This window comes from Nesoenas mayeri (genome assembly GCF_963082525.1).
Source record: "Nesoenas mayeri genome assembly, chromosome: 2".
Taxonomy (NCBI): Eukaryota; Metazoa; Chordata; class Aves; order Columbiformes; family Columbidae; genus Nesoenas; species Nesoenas mayeri.
Genome location: NC_137543.1, coordinates 131,465,775 through 131,474,785, shown reverse-complemented (window position 1 = coordinate 131,474,785; position 9,011 = coordinate 131,465,775).

Below are 9,011 nucleotides of genomic sequence, written 5' to 3'. Positions count from 1 at the left end.
CAATGCTTCTAGAACATCTGGGAAAACTGCAGTTTATTCTGACTTGTTTTTCAGAGTTTAGGTGTTAAGATTTTACTTAGCTAGCAGTGTATTGATTTTAGCTGCTAAGAGACCTATGATTATGGACTTATGTTCTAACATTTGAATGTAGACAGAAAAGGGGAAATTACTTTCTCTGTATCAATATTCATTTTTCCTTTAACGGCTAGGAAGCCATGAGAATTTGAGATAAGCTACGACAGTATGATTTCAGGGGCAAAATGTTGGGTTCAAAGCATTGAGCTTATTTCTGAGCACGAGGTGCAATACAGCAACATGACTTCAAACTACTGGAGTCTTTCATCTAGAGTCTGCATTCATCACTAGTAATGTCAGAAACCAAGTCTCGTGCTAAAAACAATGAAGAATTTAATTTCAACACTGCAGAAACACTACACTGGAAGAATTTGCTCCAAGTAATATGGTAAATTGCATATTGAGCACTTGAAAATAGTTTGAAGTATGTCTTTCTGTGGTTATAAAATGACAAATTTAACAAAGTAGAGCATGGGCAGAGAACAAACTCTTTATGTAGTTGAAGAGCTATCATTAGTGTGTTGCAAAATCCATTAAAATAATACATTGCTTTGTGCAATGTCTTTGGTAACTCAGAGCTTTTAAAGTTTTTTTTTGTGCTTGTTGGTCCATGCCACCCCATAACTGTACTATGACATGCTAGCACTGTTAAAGGAGTTTCACTGCATAATTATTATCTAATTTATAAAAAAATGAAGAAAGGTGTGTAATAAAATTATCAAAGAAGGTAATAAATATGAAAATTGGGCAGAGATTAGGAACATTACTTAAAATGTGCATACTTCACTTCATTATCAGCTGTGTTACTGAGAAACTAGTCTTCCTGTATCTTATTTTTGCTGTTATTTGTGTTACTGTAACATCTAGAAAATCCAGTTGTGAAACCATCAAGGCAATCAAATACTGTTCTAGATATTTCATATTTACAGCAGAAGGATAATTCTGTCCCAGAGGAGCTAGCAATATAGTAATTAGACATCTAAGAGATGGTGGATATATGGGTGTACACTAGTCCAAGGGACAGTTCCCTGTAACCTCTCACTCTTCAAAAATACGAGCCAATGTGCTAGCAAAAAGATCATATTATGACATCTGATTGCTTTTTATTAATATCTAATCTGGAAAACCATAGGTACAAGCTGCTATAAAGTTCTTTTGAAATGGTGTTACAGAAACAAACATTCCCCTTCCCTGTCTAAACTACTGCTTCTGAGTTAACTGGGGAAGTGCTTGGGATTTCAGCATTTTCCAAACCACTCTAATCACGTGCTTATGTAACAAATATAGATGCAATAGCTTTGGAAAACAAAAATCTAGTTCTTCGATTAGAGGCAAGTGGATGTTTATTCCACAATGCCTTTGTTTATCTTAAAATCTAAAAAGCCAGTCAATACTTTTTATGGACTCATATGTCAAAAAATCACAGGATTATGGAAAAACAGAATTGGAAGAGATCTGAAAAGGTCATCTACCCCATTCCTCTGCTCCAGGGGTGAACCAGCCAAGTTTGTGACATTTTAAAAGTGGAGATTGCACAACCTCCTCAGCAGTGGCTTCATTTTTACAGTCACATTGCTCCTGATAATGAACCTGCACATTTTTTCCTGCAAGTCAGGTTCACCCAGGTGTTCTGACTGCTCCTGCCATGGTAATATACTCCAACACACTGTATTACAATAAAGCTGAACAATTATCAGTAGGAGATGCATCAACTTTTTAATTATGTTCCCTTTTAACCCAGGTGAGTATTTTGCTGGTAGGAACACTGATGCAAGTAGAAAGTGAGGAGAATGACTATCCTTTAAATTAACATATTTTTCTAATGGAGGTGCGACTGAAAAATAGATCAGAGAAGAAGAAAATGTTGTGCTTAATGGTTTCTGCTGCTACTGTGATGTCTGGGATAATTGCAGTACTCTAATTGCATTCTTGTAAGTAATCAAGCAGAAGTAAAGTTTTCCAAAATAATTGTTATTTCTGATAGTCATATCTTCCCTAGCTTCAATATCTACTTTTCCAATTAGAATAATATAAAATCAAACTCGACAGAATGTTTTTTTCATATTTTTGACAACCAATCTACAAAATTTTGTGTAGGGTGAAGGAGGAAAAGCTTAATGGAACGTTCTAGTTTGACAGTTAGTGATTTTTGTCAGGCAAAATGGCTTCTATATAATGCCCTAGTATTTTATTTGTGATTCTTTTTCTGAACCCAACATCAATGCATCTGCAAGAATAATTTATTTACATGTTCATTTTGGTGTTACAAATTAATTTTATATTAAATAAAATATTTAGAAATGACAATTTAAGGTTGATATACAGTATTATATAAATCACCATTGTGGTGAATACTACAGATGTAATGATAAAGGGTCAATCTAGCAAAGCATTTGAAGGATTAGCATAAAATCTTTGATTTCCATGGAAATTAAGTTGAATTGCACTCTGAATCTTATTAACACACTTGTAATTTGGTTAATGCCCATTTTTCAGTAAGGAAAATGAAAAATGCCATTTCACCTAACTCACAGACTTTGTCAAGAGCAAAGGTAAATTGTTTGTCTCTTGCATCTTTCTATCCATTACTATGCTACTTCTCTAGAATAAAATAAAAAGCTGCCAAAGGGGAAAATGTCCACTATATCCTAGCTGTCAAACACTAGATATTCACTATGTGTGTCTGGTAACTGTTGAAATAATGAAACAGACGGTGCCATTCTCTTTCCAGTAATGTAACAGAAAAATAGTGAAACAAAGGCTATCCAGGCTTAAGCTGACAGGCAAATGGGAGAGACAACTTCGGTGCACTCCTCTGCTCCAGGCTTCATATTTGGTCTCAGGTAAATCAATTTTCTAGCTATAAAATGAGGATAAATCTAACTCCCCATTCCTTGAAGCATTGCAAGAAGATGTATTATTTATCAGATGCTCAAGATTGAGAATACTAGCAGTCTGAAAGATTTCAAAAAGATGGACAGTATGTTGTCTTCTAGAAACTAAATGCTGGGTGATAATTTAACCCCTGTGAAATTATTATTAAAACTCTTTATGGCTAAATGTTTAAGGGAAGGAATGTGTTAAAACTTAAAAGAACAGTAGTTAATTTTGCCTTGTAGCTTAAGCCACTGAAGAACAGTAAATGCCTTCATGTCACCAATATAATGTTGAGTTGCCCAAATCGCTGATCCTGATCAAACTTTTTTATCAGACTAAAGACTTAAAGTGCCCAATTTTAGAAGAACATTTTCTCACACATGATTCTTTAAATTTGTCTCAGATTAGTAATTAAAAACCAGCTTATTCAAGTCATTAGTCCACTTTGACCATCTCTGTCTTTAGTTTAAAATGGGTCATTGTATTTTGATGAATCCATTGTCTTTAAAGAGCTCTATAAACTTTCCTTCAGAAGTGTGGGACATGATAGTTAATGTAAGCAATTTCTACAGCATAAGTCATGGGGATATGTTTCAGCTTAGCCTCAAATTCTGGTATAGTTAAAGATCAGAAAAATGAGTACAGAATAGAAGGGCTGGCTCAGTATAAACCTTGTGCAGTTAAATCAATACTGTAATACAGACCCTTGAGCTGAGACAGCATCACCCTTTCTGATCACCTCTACTTACTGCATGCTGCAGTGCATTACATAAATGCTTCCTTTAACATCACAGGAAATAATTTTCAAATAGAAATGAGGTGCAGTGGTTACCTTGGGACTGGCTTTTGGAAAGAAGGATGTTACAGACATTAGAGAAAAATCTTATCCTTTCTTTCTAAATGCATTGGGTGAGAGAGAGAGCTTGCATTGGCTATGCAAGCTGTACTCTGACTCAGCACTGGTAAAACTCTCACTTTGCAATCTCCTGGCAAGTTTAAAAGCCCAAAAGTAAGACCAGACCCACATACTTGATGCAGAATATAATAGACTGTCTTCTGGCTCTGGCATTCCAGAATTTTTCCAGCAAAGTTGTACAAATGATTCTGCAGTTGGTTTATTGTAGTTCAGTGACTGATCTAATAGAATCATCAGGTAGACTCAAAATATTTTTTTTTTCCTAGCTAAAACTAAAAACTTAAAAACAAAACAAAACAAAAACCAGAAAAAAAAAAAAAACAACAAACAACAACCAACAAACCTACTTTTCATTTTCACTTCCACTTTTGAAAGTCATGTTTCTCCAATGAATGTCTAAATTGGCCAATTTTTTTCTATTTAGAAAATGTCAAAAAAACCCTTCAAATATTTTACAAAGTTTTTTCTTACCCATCATTATATATTTCCTAAACTTGTCCTAAATTTTTCCTAATTTTGTCCTAAAATTTTGAATAACAGTGAGAGGGCAAGATTTCTCTGTAAAAGAGTTTTTATTAAACAAATAGTCTATCTTAAAGCTGTGTCAAGCTCTGTTCAATGGTCTGTTTAAAATATGTGTGTGTGTTGAGTCCAATCTTTAGCATTATAATCAGCTTAATGTCACTGTTAAGAAAAAAGGTCACTGTCAAAACTGATGCCATTATTGGTAGTCTTGTCAAGCAGCTCAAAGACTGAATGGACTGTGATGCTAATTAGGTATCTGGAATGGGCATATTTCTCATCTGTAAAGCTTGGCTCATCAGAAGGAAACAGGGGAGAATGGTGAAGGATGCGAAATATGAGCTTTTTATTTTGTGACATGAACCTACTGTGTCATTTCCCATTTCATTTCATTAAAACATAGAAATGTATTGCATGCCAACCTGATGATTTTAATAGTCATAACGAAACTATAACAAGATGATCCATTATTTTAAAGATTTGAATCAAAACTCTTACAACTATGGAATTCATTATACTAGTTTCCAATTTAGTCAGAATTATTTTTCTAAAGGTGAGAATATTTTTTTCTAAAGGTAACTAAAAGCATAATATAATGTAATAAAATATATTGAAATACTATTAAGGAAATAGTAATTAATCTAATAAAATAGTAGCCGTAAAAATTAAGAAACGTATTTTAAATCTTCTATGTTTTCTTCTATGTAAGCATAGAAGAAAACAAAAATAATTAACTTCAGTAGATTTTCTTTTTCATTTAATTGTCACTTTTGAGAATTCCACCCGTGGGGATCTTCAATATGGATTTAGGATTCTAAAATTAAGTTTCTATTTTTGCCCAGATGTATCATTCTCTCTTCCATCTGTACTCTTATAAAAGAAAATTTGCCTGTTATTATAAGGATTAGTTTATTAAAACTCTTTATCTTTTTGCTTACACATTCACTTCTGCTGCTTGAACTGATGTACTCCAGTAATTCAATGCTGAATTCAAATCTATTTTTCCACATAGCTGCCAAAGTGGCTGGTTTTGCTAGACAGAAATCTCTCATTTGCAATTATATTCTAATTTATCAGAGAGCATTCTTTTGTCTTACAACGTTGGAGTTTTTGGTTGCTCTTTGGTTGTTTTTTGTTTGTTTGGTTGGTTGGTTGTTTTTTTTAATTGTGATGATTAATAGTCTCCATTTGAGAAATTAATTTCAGTGGCTTCTAGACAAGAGTCCCCCATGTTACTTTACCAATTCTAAAAACGTTTCTGAAAGTTCACCAAAATTATTTAACAATTACATGGTCATTATCTTTTCTCAGCATGTAGCAGAAACATAAGACATTTAAGAGGATATTAGAAGATCAACTATTGTCTGTACTAACACTTGTCTATCACAAGAGTTTTGTAATTTTAAGACAAACCTCATAAAAAGATGAGATTTTCTGGAAAGAAAGCAGTTCTAAAATACATTTAAAATGCTTGATATTTAATCTCTGGGTTGTGAGCTTTTCGATAGGCACTTCAGATGTATTTTGTACCATTTTCTTTGACAACACTTGAACAGAAATTCCTAAAAGAAAATGTAAACTGAGATTTTCTTAAACATAAATTTCTAGAAACTGGAGGTTAAAATGAGATTAAGATTGTGAGAGCTGATAACTATGCCTCAGGCTCTCCTGAGTTAATATGAAAAGCAAGTGTTACTGTCAAGATCTGACTATAACCCTTTAGACTGGAGACCTGAGAGATAACTGATTTAGATGGTTATGATGTTTATTAATTAACTAACACACCACCAGGAAATTACTAATTCCTTAATTATCTAAAAAACTCATCTGCATTACTAGGAGTATTAAGTCACAATTGCCCTGCCATGGAGAACCCCTTCAAATCACACAGAAGCACTATTATTTTCCCTTCTCTATTTAGTATTAGGGTGCCAGTCTGTTCCTGCTCACTCCTCCCTGTCCTGCCAAGTCTTTCGAGCATAGACTTGATGGGGAGCCCAGTGGACTGTCTGGGGTGGGTTCTTCCACCATCCCATGGGACTCGGGTGTTCAAGTCATCTTCACCACCACCAGAGGGATACCACCCAATCTATTCTTTACTCAAGTCGACAACTGATTCTTTTTTTCTTATCTTTTTTCATCATCCTACCTACCATCCACCTTTTAACTATGTTTTCCTCATTGGTCCCATTTCTGCCACATGCAAATCTAAATACAGTGTTTCCAACACCTTTACGTAGGCAAACTCAGCCCATTCTGGTATCACTGATGCGCCTACCCAGATACAAGCACCCTTGCATACCAAAACTATCTCCCAGTTTCTCTGTTCATGCTGCTTAGACTTAGAACTGACTTGTTCTGCTCCCTGTACATTGTAATTCAACTTTAGTCTTGACTCCGGTATATAACTCTAATGAAGTACATGCAGTTTCTTATCTTATGCTCTTATAGTTTGCATACTAGATCAACTGAATAGTATGTTTTTGTGCTCACACAGTATCTTTGCCATTGAATAGTTTGTATGGTCCTCCTGATTCCCACTGTACTGCCTAGTTGATTGTGGGACCTACTGTTCCAGTGGTATCTCTGGCTCACAGTAATTTTATTACACTATTTAACGCGCAGTACAATGAGTCTCATTAGACATCTATTCGTTTTCCTTCAGCACAAAGAGCAGGTTTGAGAGTGAGGGTGCTCAGATGGTAGCACTGTCCAAGACTTACTGCTGTTTTCCAGCAGATGACATGAAGATGGTGTTACCTGTGTGCAAAGTCTTGTTAGAGTCTCTGCCCTTTGCCAACTATAAGCCAAAAAAAGAATGATACTGCTCAAAGTCCATGCGGGACAAAAAAAGAAGTCATATTTGCACCATACAGTTTCTTGCTGACACATGACCACTGTAATTTCTGCTACACATGCATGTGCTGTCTGGTAAATCATGCACAGTACAGGAGAGTCACCTGTGCCCCTTTCCTCCTGCCTCTTCTTGGGACGGTACCAAAGCTGATGGAAGACGCAGCAAAATTTATCATACTAGTTAATGTGTTCAAGAACCCCTGTCAGTCCGAGCTTACTTGCAGTGTGAAACACAGCAAGACCTTGTGGCTTTGCATTTCCATAGTAGCCTGGAGGCAAAGATGTTCCACAGCCTAAGCTTCCTTGTTGAGAATTATAAAAAAATCTTTTGGGTTTATTAAAGGAGGAATCAAAAGAAAACAATCCTATGAGATTTGCTCCCCACTTATTAAGAGTCAACACAGACTCTTTGAAATTGGAAGGGTTGATCCACAGTTTGTAGCACCATTATAACTACCTTAAATTCAGGCTTTTGCTAAACACTTGGGTCATCCGTGTCTTACACACTGGGAATGTCTCTTTTTCATTTGCTTTTGTTATAGGAAGGACTCCTACGTGCCTTAAGAAGCAGATTTTTGTTATGGAAACATATACAATGTTTTTCTGGTGGTGGTTGCAATGAGTCTAATACAAACTATAAGAACTTTTGCCTTATTTATTCAGTAACATTCAACATATGTATGCACACATAGACATATTTCATACATTGAATATGAAACATTGATTAGCTCTCTAAAAACCACATTCATCATCCAGACTTCTCAATCAAAACAAATGTTGCAAGCTGTATTGAAATATTAATAGATACATAGAAAGCTCTCAAAGTAGTTTCCTTTGAAGTACTGTCTTATTTGAAATTGTAGATTTTTCTTATCAAAAGCAAAAGATTCTGGACTGAATTACTAATGCAGAATTGCATATAAGAAATAGAGTGTTAAATATGTCTACTTCATTGCAGAGTCTGTATTTATTACTTTGTAATATATTTCCTCTGAAATAAGAATCTGAAATGGACAGCAGCACAAAGTGGACACACTGCGCAGCAGGATTTGGCTTTTCGTCTTTGATGGTGCCAGAAGTGTACGCTTTCATTTCAACATGAATAGATAAAAGATATTCTCCACTGTCGTCTTTTTGAGAGGTCACATAAAACATCCATGGCTCAGGGCACTTGTGATGACTGTAATTTGAATGTATTTTATACCACAAAAAGAAGGCAAGGCTCCTTACACTTGAGGAATTGACCACACAGTAATAAGCTAGGTTTTGCTTTCAGATGCAGCAAAATATCATGGCTAGAAACAAATTTGTGTTATTATTTAACATACTGACTTCTCGGTTCAGTGAGTTTGATGAAGTGTCAGACAACTACAAATAATGTGTAGCTTGTAACCTGTACTTCCTCTTGGCAGCCAGAAAAAAACTGCATGACAACACAATGCAAAAATCCTAAAAGAATGAGCAAGCTGCTGAATGAAATATCATCAAAAAACATGATATTCAAGTCCATTGATTCTGAAATGAATTTCAGTCACCTCTGCAGCCCTAATTTCATTTCTACAGAGACTACCAACTACATGTTAAAACCATTGCTCATGCATGCAGGCATTTTTAGTCATTCTGCTAAGACTAAGTTTGGTTTAAGTTTTGTGATGTTTCTCAGCTCTGCTACAGAATTTTTCAAATAAGAAAGTGCAGAAAGAGACTTACTTTTCTATCCATGTTTAGTGACTACCAGTTAGATTTAAAAGATATCTGACAAAAA